The sequence below is a fragment of the Hemitrygon akajei genome, chromosome 1 (genome assembly GCF_048418815.1).
Source record: "Hemitrygon akajei chromosome 1, sHemAka1.3, whole genome shotgun sequence".
Taxonomy (NCBI): domain Eukaryota; kingdom Metazoa; phylum Chordata; class Chondrichthyes; order Myliobatiformes; family Dasyatidae; genus Hemitrygon; species Hemitrygon akajei.
In genome coordinates this window covers 143,694,329-143,717,428 of record NC_133124.1, presented here as the reverse complement: position 1 = coordinate 143,717,428, position 23,100 = coordinate 143,694,329, and positions in this window count along the sequence as shown.

Sequence of the window (23,100 nt, the reverse complement as noted above, 5' to 3'; positions counted from 1 at the left end):
ATTGATATGGTTGTAGACTACTCCTAATCATATGGAAAGTAAATTATAAGGGTTTAAATCTAGATTGCATGTATTGCTATTGAACAAAATTAAATTGTACACTCTTTTCAGCTGAATGCATTACTTACTTTTCAGTGTATTTTGTGCTATGTACATGTGCTATACCGGGTGAAGTGTAAGTGAATAGAAACGCAATGATTACAAGTCACTGCAATGCAATACATAAAGTAAAGTGGAATTCACGAAGCAACTACATGGCATTTACATTGGAACAGCCTTTAGCTTTGTATTGCTTGGAAACACTGAAGTTCTATTATGTGTAATTGGTGACATTGCTGAGTGTACCTTCACCAACTTCAGTAGCACACTCATAAATATGGTTTTAGACTACTCCTAATCATATTGAAAGTATATTATAAAGGTTTAAATCAAGTTAGCATGTAGTGCTATTGAGCAAAATTAAATTGTGCGCTCTTTTCAGCTGAATGCATTACTTACTATTCAGTGTATTTTGTGCTATATACATGTGCATAACTATACCGGGTGAAGTGTAAGTGAATAGAAACGCAATGATTACAAGTCACTGCAATGGAATACATAAATAAAGTGGAATTCAAGAAGCAACTACATGGCATTTACATTGGAACAGCCTTTAGCTTTGTATTGCTTGGAAACACTGAAGTTCTATTATATGTAATTGCTTATATTGCTGAGTGTACCTTCACCAACCTCAGTTGCACACTCATAAATATGGTTGTAGACTACTCCTAATGATATGGAAAGTATATTATAATGGTTTAAATCAAGTTAGCATGTAGTGCTATTGAGCAAAATTAAATTGTACACACTTTCCAGCTGAATGCATCACTTGCAATTCAGTGTATTTTGTGCTATGTACATGTGCATGTCTATACCAGCTGAAGTGTAAGTGAATAGAAACACAATGAAAATAAGTCACTGCAATTGAATACATAAAGTAAAGTTGAATTCAAGAAGCAGCTACATTGTATTTACATTCGTACTGCCTTTAGCTTTATATTGCTTTGAAACACTGTTCTATTATGTGTAATTGGTGACATTGCTGAGAGTAACTTCACCAACTTCAGTAGCACATCATAAATATGGTTGTAGACTACTCCAAATCATATGGAAAGTGATTTATAAGGGTTTAAATCAAGTTAGCATGCAGTGCTATTGAGAAAAATTAAATTGTACGCTCTTTTCAGCTGAATGCATTACTTACTATTCAGTGTATTTTGTACTATATACATCTGCATAACTATACTGGGTGAACTGTAAGTGAATAGAAACAGAATGAATACGAGTCACTGCAATGGAATACATGAAGTAAAGTGGAATTCAAGAAGCAACTAATTGGCAGTTAGATTGGAAAAGCCTTTAGCTTTGTATTGCTTGGAAACACTGAAGTTCTATTATATGTAATTGCTTATATTGCTGAGTGTACCTTCACCAACCTCAGTAGCACACTCATTGATATGGTTGTAGACTACTCCTAATCATATGGAAAGTATATTATAAGGGTTGAAATCAAGATATCATGTATTGCTATTGAACAAAATTAAATTGTACACTCTTTTCAGCTGAATGCATTACTTACTTTTCAGTGTATTTTGTGCAATGTAACATGTGCATATCTATACCGGGTGAAGTGTAAGTGAATAGAAACACAATGAAAACAAGTCACTGCAATGGAATACATAAAGTAAAGTGAATTTCAAGATGCAACTTAATGGCATTTAGATTGGAAAAGCCTTTAGCTTTGTATTGCTTGGAAACACTGAAGTTCTATTATGTGTAATTGGTGACATTGCTGAGTGTACCTTCACCAACTTCAGTAGCACACTCATAAATATGGTTTTAGACTACTAATCATATTGAAAGTATATTATAAAGGTTTAAATCAAGTTAGCATGTAGTGCTATTGAGCAAAATTAAATTGTGCGCTCTTTTCAGCTGAATGCATTACTTACTATTCAGTGTATTTTGTGCTATATACATGTGCATAACTATACCGGGTGAAGTGTAAGTGAATAGAAACGCAATGATTACAAGTCACTGCAATGGAATACATAAATAAAGTGGAATTCAAGAAGCAACTACATGGCATTTACATTGGAACAGCCTTTAGCTTTGTATTGCTTGGAAACACTGAAGTTCTATTATATGTAATTGCTTATATTGCTGAGTGTACCTTCACCAACCTCAGTTGCACACTCATAAATATGGTTGTAGACTACTCCTAATGATATGGAAAGTATATTATAATGGTTTAAATCAAGTTAGCATGTAGTGCTATTGAGCAAAATTAAATTGTACACACTTTCCAGCTGAATGCATCACTTGCAATTCAGTGTATTTTGTGCTATGTACATGTGCATGTCTATACCAGCTGAAGTGTAAGTGAATAGAAACACAATGAAAATAAGTCACTGCAATTGAATACATAAAGTAAAGTTGAATTCAAGAAGCAGCTACATTGTATTTACATTCGTACTGCCTTTAGCTTTATATTGCTTTGAAACACTGAAGTTCTATTATGTGTAATTGGTGACATTGCTGAGAGTAACTTCACCAACTTCAGTAGCACATCATAAATATGGTTGTAGACTACTCCAAATCATATGGAAAGTGATTTATAAGGGTTTAAATCAAGTTAGCATGCAGTGCTATTGAGCAAAATTAAATTGTACGCTCTTTTCAGCTGAATGCATTACTTACTATTCAGTGTATTTTGTACTATATACATCTGCATAACTATACTGGGTGAACTGTAAGTGAATAGAAACAGAATGAATACGAGTCACTGCAATGGAATACATGAAGTAAAGTGGAATTCAAGAAGCAACTAATTGGCAGTTAGATTGGAAAAGCCTTTAGCTTTGTATTGCTTGGAAACACTGAAGTTCTATTATATGTAATTGCTTATATTGCTGAGTGTACCTTCACCAACCTCAGTAGCACACTCATTGATATGGTTGTAGACTACTCCTAATCATATGGAAAGTATATTATAAGGGTTTAAATCAAGATATCATGTATTGCTATTGAACAAAATTAAATTGTACACTCTTTTCAGCTGAATGCATTACTTACTTTTCAGTGTATTTTGTGCAATGTAACATGTGCATATCTATACCGGGTGAAGTGTAAGTGAATAGAAACACAATGAAAACAAGTCACTGCAATGGAATACATAAAGTAAAGTGAATTTCAAGATGCAACTTAATGGCATTTAGATTGGAAAAGCCTTTAGCTTTGTATTGCTTGGAAACACTGAAGTTCTATTATATGTAATTGCTTATATTGCTGAGTGTACCTTCACCAACCTCAGTAGCACACTCATTGATATGGTTGTAGACTACTCCTAATCATATGGAAAGTAAATTATAAGGGTTTAAATCTAGATTGCATGTATTGCTATTGAACAAAATTAAATTGTACACACTTTTCAGCTGAATGCATTACTTACTTTTCAGTGTATTTTGTGCTATGTACATGTGCTATACCGGGTGAAGTGTAAGTGAATAGAAACGCAATGATTACAAGTCACTGCAATGCAATACATAAAGTAAAGTAGAATTCACGAAGCAACTACATGGCATTTACATTGGAACAGCCTTTAGCTTTGTATTGCTTGGAAACACTGAAGTTCTATTATGTGTAATTGGTGACATTGCTGAGTGTACCTTCACCAACTTCAGTAGCACACTCATAAATATGGTTTTAGACTACTCCTAATCATATTGAAAGTATATTATAAAGGTTTAAATCAAGTTAGCATGTAGTGCTATTGAGCAAAATTAAATTGTGCGCTCTTTTCAGCTGAATGCATTACTTACTATTCAGTGTATTTTGTGCTATATACATGTGCATAACTATACCGGGTGAAGTGTAAGTGAATAGAAACGCAATGATTACAAGTCACTGCAATGGAATACATAAATAAAGTGGAATTCAAGAAGCAACTACATGGCATTTACATTGGAACAGCCTTTAGCTTTGTATTGCTTGGAAACACTGAAGTTCTATTATGTGTAATTGGTGACATTGCTGAGTGTACCTTCACCAACTTCAGTAGCACACTCATAAATATGGTTGTAGACTACTCCTAATGATATGGAAAGTATATTATAATGGTTTAAATCAAGTTAGCATGTAGTGCTATTGAGCAAAATTAAATTGTACACACTTTCAGGTTAATGCATTACTTGCAATTCAGTGTATTTTGTGCTATGTACATGTGCATGTCTATACCAGGTGAAGTGTATGTGAATAGAAACACAATGAAAACAAGTTACTGCAATGGAATACATAAAGTAAAGTTGAATTCAAGAAGCAGCTACATGGCATTTACATTGGAACAGCCTTTAGCTTTGTACTGCTTTGATACACTGTTCTATTATGTGTAATTGGTGACATTGCTGAGTGTACCTTCACCAACTTCAGTAGCACACTCATAAATATGGTGGTAGACTACTCCTAATGATATGGAAAGTATATTATAATGGTTAAAATCAAGGTAGCATGTAGTGCTATTGAGCAAAATTAAATTGTACACATTTTCCATCTGAATGCCTTACTTGCAATTCAGTTGATTTTGTGCTATGTACATGTGCATGTCTATACCAGGTGAAGTGTAAGTGAATAGAAACACAATGAAAACAAGTCACTGCAATGGAATACATAAAGTAAAGTTGAATTCAAGAAGCAACTACATTGCATTTACTTTCGAACTGCCTTTGGCTTTGTACTGCTTTGATACACTGAAGTTCTTTTATGTGTAATTGGTGACGTTGCTGAGTGTACCTTCACCAACTTCAGTAGCACACTCATAAATATGGTTGTAGACTACTCCTAATGATATGGAAAGTATATTATAATGGTTTAAATCAAGTTAGCATGTAGTGCTATTGAGCAAAATTAAATTGTACACACTTTCAGGTTAATGCATTACTTGCAATTCAGTGTATTTTGTGCTATGTACATGTGCATGTCTATACCAGGTGAAGTGTATGTGAATAGAAAAACAATGAAAACAAGTCACTGCAATGGAATACATAAAGTAAAGTTGAATTCAAGAAGCAACTACAATGCATTTACATTCGAACTGCCTTTGGCTTTGTACTGCTTTGATACACTGAAGTTCTATTATGTGTAATTGGTGACATTGCTGAGTGTTCCTTCACCAACTTCAGTAGCACACTCATAAATATGGTTGTAGACTACTCCTAATCATATGGAAAGTATAGTATAGTTTAAATCAAGTTAGCATGTAGTGCTATTGAGCAAAATTAAATTGTACCCACTTTTCAGCTGAATGCATTACTTACTATTCAGTGTATTTTGTGCTATATACATGTGCATAACTATACTGGGTGAACTGTAAGTGAATAGAAACATAATGAATACGAGTCACTGCAATGGAATACATAAAGTAAAGTGGAATTCAAGAAGCAACTAAATAGCATTTAGATTGGAAAAGCCTTTAGCTTTGTATTGCTTGGAAACACTGAAGTTCTATTATATGTAATTGCTTATATTGCTGAGTGTACCTTCACCAACCTCAGTAGCACACTCATAGATATGGTTGTAGACTTCTAATCATATGGAAAGTAAATTATAAGGGTTTAAATCAAGATAGCATGTATTGCTATTGAACAAAATTAAATTGTACACTCTTTTCAGCTGAATGCATTACTTACTTTTCAGTGTATTTTGTGCAATGTAACATGTGCATATCTATACCGGGTGAAGTGTAAGTGAATAGAAACACAATGAAAACAAGTCACTGCAATGGAATACATAAAGTAAAGTGAATTTCAAGATGCAACTTAATGGCATTTAGATTGGAAAAGCCTTTAGCTTTGTATTGCTTGGAAACACTGAAGTTCTATTATATGTAATTGCTTATATTGCTGAGTGTACCTTCACCAACCTCAGTAGCACACTCATTGATATGGTTGTAGACTACTCCTAATCATATGGAAAGTAAATTATAAGGGTTTAAATCTAGATTGCATGTATTGCTATTGAACAAAATTAAATTGTACACTCTTTTCAGCTGAATGCATTACTTACTTTTCAGTGTATTTTGTGCTATATACATGTGCATAACTATACCGGGTGAAGTGTAAGTGAATAGAAACGCAATGATTACAAGTCACTGCAATGGAATACATAAATAAAGTGGAATTCAAGAAGCAACTACATGGCATTTACATTGGAACAGCCTTTAGCTTTGTATTGCTTGGAAACACTGAAGTTCTATTATATGTAATTGCTTATATTGCTGAGTGCACCAACCTCAGTTGCACACTCATAAATATGGTTGTAGACTACTCCTAATGATATGGAAAGTATATTATAATGGTTTAAATCAAGTTAGCATGTAGTGCTATTGAGCAAAATTAAATTGTACACACTTTCCAGCTGAATGCATCACTTGCAATTCAGTGTATTTTGTGCTATGTACATGTGCATGTCTATACCAGCTGAAGTGTAAGTGAATAGAAACACAATGAAAATAAGTCACTGCAATTGAATACATAAAGTAAAGTTGAATTCAAGAAGCAGCTACATTGTATTTACATTCGTACTGCCTTTAGCTTTATATTGCTTTGAAACACTGAAGTTCTATTATGTGTAATTGGTGACATTGCTGAGAGTAACTTCACCAACTTCAGTAGCACATCATAAATATGGTTGTAGACTACTCCAAATCATATGGAAAGTGATTTATAAGGGTTTAAATCAAGTTAGCATGCAGTGCTATTGAGCAAAATTAAATTGTACGCTCTTTTCAGCTGAATGCATTACTTACTATTCAGTGTATTTTGTACTATATACATCTGCATAACTATACTGGGTGAACTGTAAGTGAATAGAAACAGAATGAATACGAGTCACTGCAATGGAATACATGAAGTAAAGTGGAATTCAAGAAGCAACTAATTGGCAGTTAGATTGGAAAAGCCTTTAGCTTTGTATTGCTTGGAAACACTGAAGTTCTATTATATGTAATTGCTTATATTGCTGAGTGTACCTTCACCAACCTCAGTAGCACACTCATTGATATGGTTGTAGACTACTCCTAATCATATGGAAAGTATATTATAAGGGTTTAAATCAAGATATCATGTATTGCTATTGAACAAAATTAAATTGTACACTCTTTTCAGCTGAATGCATTACTTACTTTTCAGTGTATTTTGTGCAATGTAACATGTGCATATCTATACCGGGTGAAGTGTAAGTGAATAGAAACACAATGAAAACAAGTCACTGCAATGGAATACATAAAGTAAAGTGAATTTCAAGATGCAACTTAATGGCATTTAGATTGGAAAAGCCTTTAGCTTTGTATTGCTTGGAAACACTGAAGTTCTATTATATGTAATTGCTTATATTGCTGAGTGTACCTTCACCAACCTCAGTAGCACACTCATTGATATGGTTGTAGACTACTCCTAATCATATGGAAAGTATATTATAAGGGTTTAAATCAAGATATCATGTATTGCTATTGAACAAAATTAAATTGTACACTCTTTTCAGCTGAATGCATTACTTACTTTTCAGTGTATTTTGTGCAATGTAACATGTGCATATCTATACCGGGTGAAGTGTAAGTGAATAGAAACACAATGAAAACAAGTCACTGCAATGGAATACATAAAGTAAAGTGAATTTCAAGATGCAACTTAATGGCATTTAGATTGGAAAAGCCTTTAGCTTTGTATTGCTTGGAAACACTGAAGTTCTATTATATGTAATTGCTTATATTGCTGAGTGTACCTTCACCAACCTCAGTAGCACACTCATTGATATGGTTGTAGACTACTCCTAATCATATGGAAAGTAAATTATAAGGGTTTAAATCAAGATAGCATGTATTGCTGTTGAACAAAATTAAATTGTACACACTTTTCAGCTGAATGCATTACTTACTTTTCAGAGTATTTTGTGCTATGTACATGTGCTATACCGGGTGAAGTGTAAGTGAATAGAAACGCAATGATTACAAGTCACTGCAATGCAATACATAAAGTAAAGTGGAATTCACGAAGCAACTACATGGCATTTACATTGGAACAGCCTTTAGCTTTGTATTGCTTGGAAACACTGAAGTTCTATTATATGTAATTGCTTATATTGCTGAGTGTACCTTCACCAACCTCAGTTGCACACTCATAAATATGGTTGTAGACTACTCCTAATGATATGGAAAGTATATTATAATGGTTTAAATCAAGTTAGCATGTAGTGCTATTGAGCAAAATTAAATTGTACACACTTTCCAGCTGAATGCATCACTTGCAATTCAGTGTATTTTGTGCTATGTACATGTGCATGTCTATACCAGCTGAAGTGTAAGTGAATAGAAACACAATGAAAATAAGTCACTGCAATTGAATACATAAAGTAAAGTTGAATTCAAGAAGCAGCTACATTGTATTTACATTCGTACTGCCTTTAGCTTTATATTGCTTTGAAACACTGAAGTTCTATTATGTGTAATTGGTGACATTGCTGAGAGTAACTTCACCAACTTCAGTAGCACATCATAAATATGGTTGTAGACTACTCCTAATCATATTGAAAGTATATTATAAAGGTTTAAATCAAGTTAGCATGTAGTGCTATTGAGCAAAATTAAATTGTGCGCTCTTTTCAGCTGAATGCATTACTTACTATTCAGTGTATTTTGTGCTATATACATGTGCATAACTATACTGGGTGAACTGTAAGTGAATAGAAACAGAATGAATACGAGTCACTGCAATGGAATACATGAAGTAAAGTGGAATTCAAGAAGCAACTAATTGGCAGTTAGATTGGAAAAGCCTTTAGCTTTGTATTGCTTGGAAACACTGAAGTTCTATTATATGTAATTGCTTATATTGCTGAGTGTACCTTCACCAACCTCAGTAGCACACTCATTGATATGGTTGTAGACTACTCCTAATCATATGGAAAGTATATTATAAGGGTTTAAATCAAGATATCATGTATTGCTATTGAACAAAATTAAATTGTGCGCTCTTTTCAGCTGAATGCATTACTTACTATTCAGTGTATTTTGTGCTATATACATGTGCATAACTATACCGGGTGAAGTGTAAGTGAATAGAAACGCAATGATTACAAGTCACTGCAATGGAATACATAAATAAAGTGGAATTCAAGAAGCAACTACATGGCATTTACATTGGAACAGCCTTTAGCTTTGTATTGCTTGGAAACACTGAATTTCTATTATGTGTAATTGGTGACATTGCTGAGTGTACCTTCACCAACTTCAGTAGCACACTCATAAATATGGTTGTAGACTACTCCTAATGATATGGAAAGTATATTATAATGGTTTAAATCAAGTTAGCATGTAGTGCTATTGAGCAAAATTAAATTGTACACACTTTCAGGTTAATGCATTACTTGCAATTCAGTGTATTTTGTGCTATGTACATGTGCATGTCTATACCAGGTGAAGTGTATGTGAATAGAAACACAATGAAAACAAGTCACTGCAATGGAATACATAAAGTAAAGTTGAATTCAAGAAGCAGCTACATGGCATTTACATTGGAACAGCCTTTAGCTTTGTACTGCTTTGATACACTGAAGTTCTATTATGTGTAATTGGTGACATTGCTGAGTGTACCTTCACCAACTTCAGTAGCACACTCATAAATATGGTTGTAGACTACTCCTAATGATATGGAAAGTATATTATAATGGTTAAAATCAAGGTAGCATGTAGTGCTATTGAGCAAAATTAAATTGTACACATTTTCCATCTGAATGCCTTACTTGCAATTCAGTGTATTTTGTGCTATGTACATGTGCATGTCTATACCAGGTGAAGTGTATGTGAATAGAAACACAATGAAAACAAGTCACTGCAATGGAATACATAAAGTAAATTTGAATTCAAGAAGCAGCTACATGGCATTTACATTTGAACTGCCTTTCGCCTTGTACTGCTTTGATACACTGAAGTTATATTATGTGTAATTGGTGACATTGCTGAGTGTACCTTCACCAACTTCAGTAGCACACTCATAAATATGGTTGTAGACTACTCCTAATCATATGGAAAGTATATTATAGTTTAAATCAAGTTAGCATGTAGTGCTATTGAGCAAAATTAAATTGTGCGCTCTTTTCAGCTGAATGCATTACTTACTATTCAGTGTATTTTGTGCTATATACATGTGCATAACTATACCGGGTGAAGTGTAAGTGAATAGAAACGCAATGATTACAAGTCACTGCAATGGAATACATAAATAAAGTGGAATTCAAGAAGCAACTAAATGGCATTTACATTGGAACAGCCTTTAGCTTTGTATTGCTTGGAAACACAGAAGTTCTATTATGTGTAATTGGTGACATTGCTGAGTGTACCTTCACCAACTTCAGTAGCACACTCATAAATATGGTTGTAGACTACTCCTAATCATATGGAAAGTATATTATAAAGGTTCAAATCAAGTTAGCATGTAGTGCTATTGAGCAAAATTAGATTGTACGCTCTTTTCAGCTGAATGCATTACTTACTATTCAGTGTATATTGTACTATATACATGTGCATAACTATACTGGGTGAACTGTAAGTGAATAGAAACAGAATGAATACGAGTCACTGCAATGGAATACATGAAGTAAAGTGGAATTCAAGAAGCAACTAATTGGCATTTAGATTGGAAAAGCCTTTAGCTTTGTATTGCTTGGAAACACTGAAGTTCTATTATATGTAATTGCTTATATTGCTGAGTGTACCTTCACCAACCTCAGTAGCATACTCATAGATATGGTTGTAGACTACTCCTAATCATATGGAAAGTATATTATAAGGGTTTAAATCAAGATAGCATGTATTGCTATTGAACAAAATTAAATTGTACAGTCTTTTCATCTGAATGCATTACTTACTTTTCAGTGTATTTTGTGCTATGTACATGTGCATAACTATACCGGGTGAAGTGTAAGTGAATACAAACGCAATGATTATAAGTCACTGCAATGGAATACATAAAGAAAAGTGGAATTCAAGAAGCAACTACATGGCATTTACATTGGAACAGCCTTTAGCTTTGTATTGCTTGGAAACACTGTTCTATTATATGTAATTGCTTATATTGCTGAGTGTACTTTCACCATCCTCAGTAGCACACTCATAGATATGGTTGTAGACTACTCCTAATCATATGGAAAGTATATTATAATGGTTTAAATCAAGGTAGCATGTAGTGCTATTGAGCAAGATTAAATTGTACACATTTTCCATCTGAATGCCTTACTTGCAATTCAGTTGATTTTGTGCTATGTACATGTGCATGTCTATACCAGGTGAAGTGTAAGTGAATAGAAACACAATGAAAACAAGTCACTGCAATGGAATACATGAAGTAAAGTGGAATTCAAGAAGCAACTAATTGGCATTTAGATTGGAACAGCATTTAGCTTTGTACTGCTTTGATACACTGAAGTTCTATTATGTGTAATTAGTGACATTGCTGAGTGTACCTTCACCAACTTCAGTAGCACACTCATAAATATGGTTGTAGACTACTCCTAATCATATGGAAAGTATATTATAAAGGTTCAAATCAAGTTAGCATGTAGTGCTATTGAGCAAAATTAAATTGTACGCTCTTTTCAGCTGAATGCATTACTTACTATTCAGTGTATTTTGTGCTATATACATGTGCATAACTATACTGGGTGAACTGTAAGTGAATAGAAACAGAATGAATACGAGTCACTGCAATGGAATACATGAAGTAAAGTGGAATTCAAGAAGCAACTAAATGGCATTTAGATTGGAAAAGCCTTTAGCTTTGTACTGCTTTGATACACTGAAGTTCTATTATGTGTAATTGGTGACGTTGCTGAGTGTACCTTCACCAACTTCAGTAGCACACTCATAAATATGGTTTTAGACTACTCCTAATCATATTGAAAGTATATTATAAAGGTTTAAATCAAGTTAGCATGTAGTGCTATTGAGCAAAATTAAATTGTGCGCTCTTTTCAGCTGAATGCATTACTTACTATTCAGTGTATTTTGTGCTATATACATGTGCATAACTATACCGGGTGAAGTGTAAGTGAATAGAAACGCAATGATTACAAGTCACTGCAATGGAATACATAAAGAAAAGTGGAATTCAAGAAGCAGCTACATGGCATTTACATTGGAACAGCATTTAGCTTTGTACTGCTTTGATACACTGAAGTTCTATTATGTGTAATTGGTGACATTGCTGAGTGTACCTTCACCAACTTCAGTAGCACACTCATAAATATGGTTGTAGACTACTCCTAATCATATGGAAAGTAAATTATAAGGGTTTAAATCAAGATAGCATGTATTGCTATTGAACAAAATTAAATTGTACACACTTTTCAGCTGAATGCATTACTTGCAATTCAGTGTATATTGTGCTATGTACATGTGCATAACTATACTGGGTGAAGTGTAAGTGAATAGAAACACAATGAATACGAGTCACTGCAATAGAATACATAAAGTAAAGTGGAATTCAAGGAGCAACCTCATGGCATTTACATTGGAACAGCCTTTAGCTTTGTATTGCTTGGAAACACTGAAGTTCTATTATATGTAATTGCTGATATTGCTGAGTGTACCTTCACCACCTTCAGTAGCACACTCATAAATATGGTTGTGGACTACTCCAAATCATAAGAAAAGTGAATTATAAGGGTTTAAATCAAGTTAGCATGTAGTGCTATTGAGTAAAATTAAATTGTACACTCTTTTCAGCTGAATGCATTACTTACATTTCAGTGTATTTTGTGCTATGTACATGTGCATAACTATACCGGGTGAAGTGTAAGTGAATAGAAACGCAATGATTACAAGTTACTGCAATGGAATACATAAAGTAAAGTGGAATTCAAGAAGCAACTACATGGCATTTACATTGGAACAGACGTTAGCTTTGTATTGCTTGGAATCACTGAAGTTCTATTATATGTAATTGCTGATATTGCTGAGTGTACCTTCACCAACTTCAGTAGCACACTCATAAATATGGTTGTGGACTACTCCAAATCATATGAAAAGTGAATTATAAGGGTTTAAATCAAGTTAGCATGTAGTGCTATTGAGCAAAATTAAATTGTACACACTTTTCTGCTGAATGCATTACTTGCAATTCAGTGTATTTTGTGCTATGTACATGTGCATATCTATACCGGGTGAAGTGTAAGTGAATAGAAACGCAATGATTACAAGTCACTGCAATGCAATACATAAAGTAAAGTGGAATTCAAGAAGCAACTACATGGCATTTACATTGGAACAGCCGTTAGCTTTGTATTGCTTGGAAACACTGAAGTTCTATTATATGTAATTGCTGATATTGCTGAGTGTACAATCAAGTTAGCATGTAGTGCTATTGAGCAAAATTAAATTGTACGCTCTTTTCAGCTGAATGCATTACTTACTATTCAGTGTATTTTGTGCTATATACATGTGCATAACTATACTGGGTGAACTGTAAGTGAATAGAAACAGAATGAATACGAGTCACTGCAATGGAATACATAAAGTAAAGTGGAATTCAAGAAGCAACTAAATGGCATTTAGATTGGAAAAGCCTTTAGTTTTGTATTGCTTGGAAACACTGAAGTTCTATTATATGTAATTGCTTATATTGCTGAGTGTACCTTCACCAACCTCAGTAGCACACTCATAAATATGGTTGTAGATTACTCCTAATCATATGGAAAGTATATTATAATGGTTTAAATCAAGTTAGCATGTAGTGCTATTGAGCAAAATTAAATTGTACACTCTTTTCAGCTGAATGCATTACTTACTATTCAGTGTATTTTGTGCTATGTACATGTGCATAACTATACCGGGTGAAGTGTAAGTGAATAGAAACGCAATGATTACAAGTCACTGCAATGGAATACATAAAGTAAAATGGAATTCAAGAAGGAACTACATGGCATTTACATTGGAACAGCCTTTAGCTTTGTATTGCTTGGAAACACTGAAGTTCTATTATGTGTAATTGGTGACATTGCTGAGTGTACCTTCACCAACTTCAGTAGCACACTCATAAATATGGTTGTAGACTACTCCTAATGATATGGAAAGTATATTATAATGGTTTAAATCAAGTTAGCATGTAGTGCTATTGAGCAAAATTAAATTGTACACACTTTCCAGCTGAATGCATTACTTGCAATTCAGTGTATTTTGTGCTATGTACATGTGCATGTCTATACCAGGTGAAGTGTAAGTGAATAGAAACACAATGAAAACAAGTCACTGCAATGGAATACATAAAGTAAAGTTGAATTCAAGAAGCAACTACATTGCATTTACATTCGAACTGCCTTTGGCTTTGTACTGCTTTGATACACTGAAGTTCTATTATGTGTAATTGGTGACATTGCTGAGTGTACCTTCACCAACTTCAGTAGCACACTCATAAATATGGTTGTGGACTACTCCAAATCATATGAAAAGTGAGTTATAAAGGTTTAAATCAAGTTAGCATGTAGTGCTATTGAGTAAAATTAAATTGTACACACTTTTCAGCTGAATGCATTACTTGCAATTCAGTGTATTTTGTGCTATGTACATGTGCATATCTATACCGGGTGAAGTGTAAGTGAATAGAAACGCAATGATTACAAGTCACTGCAATGCAATACATAAAGTAAAGTGGAATTCAAGAAGCAACTACATGGCATTTACATTGGAACAGCCGTTAGCTTTGTATTGCTTGGAAACACTGAAGTTCTATTATATGTAATTGCTGATATTGCTGAGTGTACAATCAAGTTAGCATGTAGTGCTATTGAGCAAAATTAAATTGTACGCTCTTTTCAGCTGAATGCATTACTTACTATTCAGTGTATTTTGTGCTATATACATGTGCATAACTATACTGGGTGAACTGTAAGTGAATAGAAACAGAATGAATACGAGTCACTGCAATGGAATACATAAAGTAAAGTGGAATTCAAGAAGCAACTAAATGGCATTTAGATTGGAAAAGCCTTTAGTTTTGTATTGCTTGGAAACACTGAAGTTCTATTATATGTAATTGCTTATATTGCTGAGTGTACCTTCACCAACCTCAGTAGCACACTCATAAATATGGTTGTAGATTACTCCTAATCATATGGAAAGTATATTATAATGGTTTAAATCAAGTTAGCATGTAGTGCTATTGAGCAAAATTAAATTGTACACTCTTTTCAGCTGAATGCATTACTTACTATTCAGTGTATTTTGTGCTATGTACATGTGCATAACTATACCGGTTGAAGTGTAAGTGAATAGAAACGCAATGATTACAAGTCACTGCAATGGAATACATAAAGTAAAATGGAATTCAAGAAGGAACTACATGGCATTTACATTGGAACAGCCTTTAGCTTTGTATTGCTTGGAAACACTGAAGTTCTATTATGTGTAATTGGTGACATTGCTGAGTGTACCTTCACCAACTTCAGTAGCACACTCATAAATATGGTTGTAGACTACTCCTAATGATATGGAAAGTATATTATAATGGTTTAAATCAAGTTAGCATGTAGTGCTATTGAGCAAAATTAAATTGTACACACTTTCCAGCTGAATGCATTACTTGCAATTCAGTGTATTTTGTGCTATGTACATGTGCATGTCTATACCAGGTGAAGTGTAAGTGAATAGAAACACAATGAAAACAAGTCACTGCAATGGAATACATAAAGTAAAGTTGAATTCAAGAAGCAACTACATTGCATTTACATTCGAACTGCCTTTGGCTTTGTACTGCTTTGATACACTGAAGTTCTATTATGTGTAATTGGTGACATTGCTGAGTGTACCTTCACCAACTTCAGTAGCACTCTCATAAATATGGTTGTGGACTACTCCAAATCATATGAAAAGTGAGTTATAAAGGTTTAAATCAAGTTAGCATGTAGTGCTATTGAGTAAAATTAAATTGTACACACTTTTCAGCTGAATGCATTACTTGCAATTCAGTGTATTTTGTGCTATGTACATGTGCATGTCTATACCAGGTGAAGTGTAAGTGAATAGAAACACAATGAAAACAAGTCACTGCAATGGAATACATAAAGTAAAGTTGAATTCAAGAAGCAACTACATTGTATTTACATTCGTACTGCCTTTAGCTTTGTATTGCTTTGAAACACTGAAGTTCCATTATGTGTAATTGGTGACATTGCTGAGAGTAACTTCACCAGCTTCAGTAGCACACTCATAAATATGGTTGTAGACTACTCCAAATCATATGGAAAGTGAATTATAAGGGTTTAAATCAAGTTAGCATGTAGTGCTATTGAGCAAAATTAAATTGTACACTCTTTTCAGCTGAATGCATTACTTACTATTCAGTGTATTTTGTGCTATGTACATGTGCATAACTATACTGGGTGAACTGTAAGTGAATAGAAACACAATGAATACGAGTCACTGCAATAGAATACATAAAGTAAAGTGGAATTCAAGGAGCAACCTCATGGCATTTACATTGGAACAGCCTTTAGCTTTGTATTGCTTGGAAACACTGAAGTTCTATTATATGTAATTGCTGATATTGCTGAGTGTACCTTCACCACCTTCAGTCGCACACTCATAAATATGGTTGTGGACTACTCCAAATCATATGAAAAGTGAATTATAAGGGTTTAAATCAAGTTAGCATGTAGTGCTATTGAGTAAAATTAAATTGTACACTCTTTTCAGCTGAATGCATTACTTACATTTCAGTGTATTTTGTGCTATGTACATGTGCATAACTATACCGGGTGAAGTGTAAGTGAATAGAAACGCAATGATTACAAGTCACTGCAATGGAATACATAAAGTAAAGTGGAATTCAAGAAGCAACTACATGGCATTTACATTGGAACAGCCGTTAGCTTTGTATTGCTTGGAATCACTGAAGTTCTATTATATGTAATTGCTGATATTGCTGAGTGTACCTTCACCACCTTCAGTAGCACACTCATAAATATGGTTGTGGACTACTCCAAATCATATGAAAAGTGAATTATAAGGGTTTAAATCAAGTTAGCATGTAGTGCTATTGAGTAAAATTAAATTGTACACTCTTTTCAGCTGAATGCATTACTTACATTTCAGTGTATTTTGTGCTATGTACATGTGCATAACTATACCGGGTGAAGTGTAAGTGAATAGAAACGCAATGATTACAAGTCACTGCAATGGAATACATAAAGTAAAGTGGAATTCAAGAAGCAACTACATGGCATTTACATTGGAACAGACGTTAGCTTTGTATTGCTTGGAATCACTGAAGTTCTATTATATGTAATTGCTGATATTGCTGAGTGTACCTTCACCAACTTCAGTAGCACACTCATAAATATGGTTGTGGACTACTCCAAATCATATGAAAAGTGAATTATAAGGGTTTAAATCAAGTTAGCATGTAGTGCTATTGAGCAAAATTAAATTGTACACACTTTTCTGCTGAATGCATTACTTGCAATTCAGTGTATTTTGTGCTATGTACATGTGCATATCTATACCGGGTGAAGTGTAAGTGAATAGAAACGCAATGATTACAAGTCACTGCAATGGAATACATAAAGTAAAGTGGAATTCAAGAAGCAACTACATGGCATTTACATTGGAACAGCCGTTAGCTTTGTATTGCTTGGAAACACTGAAGTTCTATTATATGTAATTGCTGATATTGCTGAGTGTACAATCAAGTTAGCATGTAGTGCTATTGAGCAAAATTAAATTGTACGCTCTTTTCAGCTGAATGCATTACTTACTATTCAGTGTATTTTGTGCTATATACATGTGCATAACTATACTGGGTGAACTGTAAGTGAATAGAAACAGAATGAATACGAGTCACTGCAATGGAATACATAAAGTAAAGTGGAATTCAAGAAGCAACTAAATGGCATTTACATTGGAACAGCCTTTAGCTTTGTATTGCTTGGAAACACTGAAGTTCTATTATGTGTAATTGGTGACATTGCTGAGTGTACCTTCACCAACTTCAGTAGCACACTCATAAATATGGTTGTAGACTACTCCTAATGATATGGAAAGTATATTATAATGGTTTAAATCAAGTTAGCATGTAGTGCTATTGAGCAAAATTAAATTGTACACACTTTCCAGCTGAATGCATTACTTGCAATTCAGTGTATTTTGTGCTATGTACATGTGCATGTCTATACCAGGTGAAGTGTAAGTGAATAGAAACACAATGAAAACAAGTCACTGTAATGGAATACATAAAGTAAAGTTGAATTCAAGAAGCAACTACATTGCATTTACATTCGAACTGCCTTTGGCTTTGTACTGCTTTGATACACTGAAGTTCTATTATGTGTAATTGGTGACATTGCTGAGTGTACCTTCACCAACTTCAGTAGCACACTCATAAATATGGTTGTGGACTACTCCAAATCATATGAAAAGTGAGTTATAAAGGTTTAAATCAAGTTAGCATGTAGTGCTATTGAGTAAAATTAAATTGTACACACTTTTCAGCTGAATGCATTACTTGCAATTCAGTGTATTTTGTGCTATGTACATGTGCATGTCTATACCAGGTGAAGTGTAAGTGAATAGAAACACAATGAAAACAAGTCACTGCAATGGAATACATAAAGTAAAGTTGAATTCAAGAAGCAACTACATTGTATTTACATTCGTACTGCCTTTAGCTTTGTATTGCTTTGAAACACTGAAGTTCCATTATGTGTAATTGGTGACATTGCTGAGAGTAACTTCACCAGCTTCAGTAGCACACTCATAAATATGGTTGTAGACTACTCCAAATCATATGGAAAGTGAATTATAAGGGTTTAAATCAAGTTAGCATGTAGTGCTATTGAGCAAAATTAAATTGTACACTCTTTTCAGCTGAATGCATTACTTACTATTCAGTGTATTTTGTGCTATGTACATGTGCATAACTATACTGGGTGAACTGTAAGTGAATAGAAACACAATGAATACGAGTCACTGCAATAGAATACATAAAGTAAAGTGGAATTCAAGGAGGAACCTCATGGCATTTACATTGGAACAGCCTTTAGCTTTGTATTGCTTGGAAACACTGAAGTTCTATTATATGTAATTGCTGATATTGCTGAGTGTACCTTCACCACCTTCAGTCGCACACTCATAAATATGGTTGTGGACTACTCCAAATCATATGAAAAGTGAATTATAAGGGTTTAAATCAAGTTAGCATGTAGTGCTATTGAGTAAAATTAAATTGTACACTCTTTTCAGCTGAATGCATTACTTACATTTCAGTGTATTTTGTGCTATGTACATGTGCATAACTATACCGGGTGAAGTGTAAGTGAATAGAAACGCAATGATTACAAGTCACTGCAATGGAATACATAAAGTAAAGTGGAATTCAAGAAGCAACTACATGGCATTTACATTGGAACAGCCGTTAGCTTTGTATTGCTTGGAATCACTGAAGTTCTATTATATGTAATTGCTGATATTGCTGAGTGTACCTTCACCACCTTCAGTAGCACACTCATAAATATGGTTGTGGACTACTCCAAATCATATGAAAAGTGAATTATAAGGGTTTAAATCAAGTTAGCATGTAGTGCTATTGAGTAAAATTAAATTGTACACTCTTTTCAGCTGAATGCATTACTTATATTTCAGTGTATTTTGTGCTATGTACATGTGCATAACTATACCGGGTGAAGTGGAAGTGAATAGAAACGCAATGATTACAAGTCACTGCAATGGAATACATAAAGTAAAGTGGAATTCAAGAAGCAACTACATGGCATTTACATTGGAACAGACGTTAGCTTTGTATTGCTTGGAATCACTGAAGTTCTATTATATGTAATTGCTGATATTGCTGAGTGTACCTTCACCAACTTCAGTAGCACACTCATAAATATGGTTGTGGACTACTCCAAATCATATGAAAAGTGAATTATAAGGGTTTAAATCAAGTTAGCATGTAGTGCTATTGAGCAAAATTAAATTGTACACACTTTTCTGCTGAATGCATTACTTGCAATTCAGTGTATTTTGTGCTATGTACATGTGCATATCTATACCGGGTGAAGTGTAAGTGAATAGAAACGCAATGATTACAAGTCACTGCAATGGAATACATAAAGTAAAGTGGAATTCAAGAAGCAACTACATGGCATTTACATTGGAACAGCCGTTAGCTTTGTATTGCTTGGAAACACTGAAGTTCTATTATATGTAATTGCTGATATTGCTGAGTGTACAATCAAGTTAGCATGTAGTGCTATTGAGCAAAATTAAATTGTACGCTCTTTTCAGCTGAATGCATTACTTACTATTCAGTGTATTTTGTGCTATATACATGTGCATAACTATACTGGGTGAACTGTAAGTGAATAGAAACAGAATGAATACGAGTCACTGCAATGGAATACATAAAGTAAAGTGGAATTCAAGAAGCAACTAAATGGCATTTAGATTGGAAAAGCCTTTAGTTTTGTATTGCTTGGAAACACTGAAGTTCTATTATATGTAATTGCTTATATTGCTGAGTGTACCTTCACCAACCTCAGAAGCACACTCATAAATATGGTTGTAGATTACTCCTAATCATATGGAAAGTATATTATAATGGTTTAAATCAAGTTAGCATGTAGTGCTATTGAGCAAAATTAAATTGTACACTCTTTTCAGCTGAATGCATTACTTACTATTCAGTGTATTTTGTGCTATGTACATGTGCATAACTATACCGGGTGAAGTGTAAGTGAATAGAAACGCAATGATTACAAGTCACTGCAATGGAATACATAAAGTAAAATGGAATTCAAGAAGGAACTACATGGCATTTACATTGGAACAGCCTTTAGCTTTGTATTGCTTGGAAACACTGAAGTTCTATTATGTGTAATTGGTGACATTGCTGAGTGTACCTTCACCAACTTCAGTAGCACACTCATAAATATGGTTGTAGACTACTCCTAATGATATGGAAAGTATATTATAATGGTTTAAATCAAGTTAGCATGTAGTGCTATTGAGCAAAATTAAATTGTACACACTTTCCAGCTGAATGCATTACTTGCAATTCAGTGTATTTTGTGCTATGTACATGTGCATGTCTATACCAGGTGAAGTGTAAGTGAATAGAAACACAATGAAAACAAGTTACTGCAATGGAATACATAAAGTAAAGTTGAATTCAAGAAGCAACTACATTGCATTTACATTCGAACTGCCTTTGGCTTTGTACTGCTTTGATACACTGAAGTTCTATTATGTGTAATTGGTGACATTGCTGAGTGTACCTTCACCAACTTCAGTTGCACACTCATAAATATGGTTGTGGACTACTCCAAATCATATGAAAAGTGAGTTATAAAGGTTTAAATCAAGTTAGCATGTAGTGCTATTGAGTAAAATTAAATTGTACACACTTTTCAGCTGAATGCATTACTTGCAATTCAGTGTATTTTGTGCTATGTACATGTGCATGTCTATACCAGGTGAAGTGTAAGTGAATAGAAACACAATGAAAACAAGTCACTGCAATGGAATACATAAAGTAAAGTTGAATTCAAGAAGCAACTACATTGTATTTACATTCGTACTGCCTTTAGCTTTGTATTGCTTTGAAACACTGAAGTTCCATTATGTGTAATTGGTGACATTGCTGAGAGTAACTTCACCAGCTTCAGTAGCACACTCATAAATATGGTTGTAGACTACTCCAAATCATATGGAAAGTGAATTATAAGGGTTTAAATCAAGTTAGCATGTAGTGCTATTGAGCAAAATTAAATTGTACACTCTTTTCAGCTGAATGCATTACTTACTATTCAGTGTATTTTGTGCTATGTACATGTGCATAACTATACTGGGTGAACTGTAAGTGAATAGAAACAGAATGAATACGAGTCACTGCAATGGAATACATAAAGTAAAGTGGAATTCAAGAAGCAACTACATGGCATTTAGATTGGAAAAGCCTTTAGCTTTGTATTGCTTGGAAACACTGAAGTTCTATTATATGTAATTGCTTATATTGCTGAGTGTACCTTCACCAACCTCAGTAGCACACTCATAAATATGGTTGTAGACTACTCCTAATCATATGGAAAGTAAATTATAAGGGTTTAAATCAAGATAGCATGTATTGCTATTGAACAAAATTAAATTGTACACACTTTTCAGCTGAATGCATTACTTGCAATTCAGTGTATATTGTGCTATGTACATGTGCATAACTATACTGGGTGAAGTGTAAGTGAATAGAAACACAATGAATACGAGTCACTGCAATAGAATACATAAAGTAAAGTGGAATTCAAGGAGCAACCTCATGGCATTTACATTGGAACAGCCTTTAGCTTTGTATTGCTTGGAAACACTGAAGTTCTATTATATGTAATTGCTGATATTGCTGAGTGTACCTTCACCACCTTGTCGCACACTCATAAATATGGTTGTGGACTACTCCAAATCATATGAAAAGTGAATTATAAGGGTTTAAATCAAGTTAGCATGTAGTGCTATTGAGTAAAATTAAATTGTACACTCTTTTCAGCTGAATGCATTACTTACATTTCAGTGTATTTTGTGCTATGTACATGTGCATAACTATACCGGGTGAAATGTAAGTGAATAGAAACGCAATGATTACAAGTCACTGCAATGGAATACATAAAGTAAAGTGGAATTCAAGAAGCAACTACATGGCATTTACATTGGAACAGCCGTTAGCTTTGTATTGCTTGGAATCACTGAAGTTCTATTATATGTAATTGCTGATATTGCTGAGTGTACCTTCACCACCTTCAGTAGCACACTCATAAATATGGTTGTGGACTACTCCAAATCATATGAAAAGTGAATTATAAGGGTTTAAATCAAGTTAGCATGTAGTGCTATTGAGTAAAATTAAATTGTACACTCTTTTCAGCTGAATGCATTACTTACATTTCAGTGTATTTTGTGCTATGTACATGTGCATAACTATACCGGGTGAAGTGTAAGTGAATAGAAACGCAATGATTACAAGTCACTGCAATGGAATA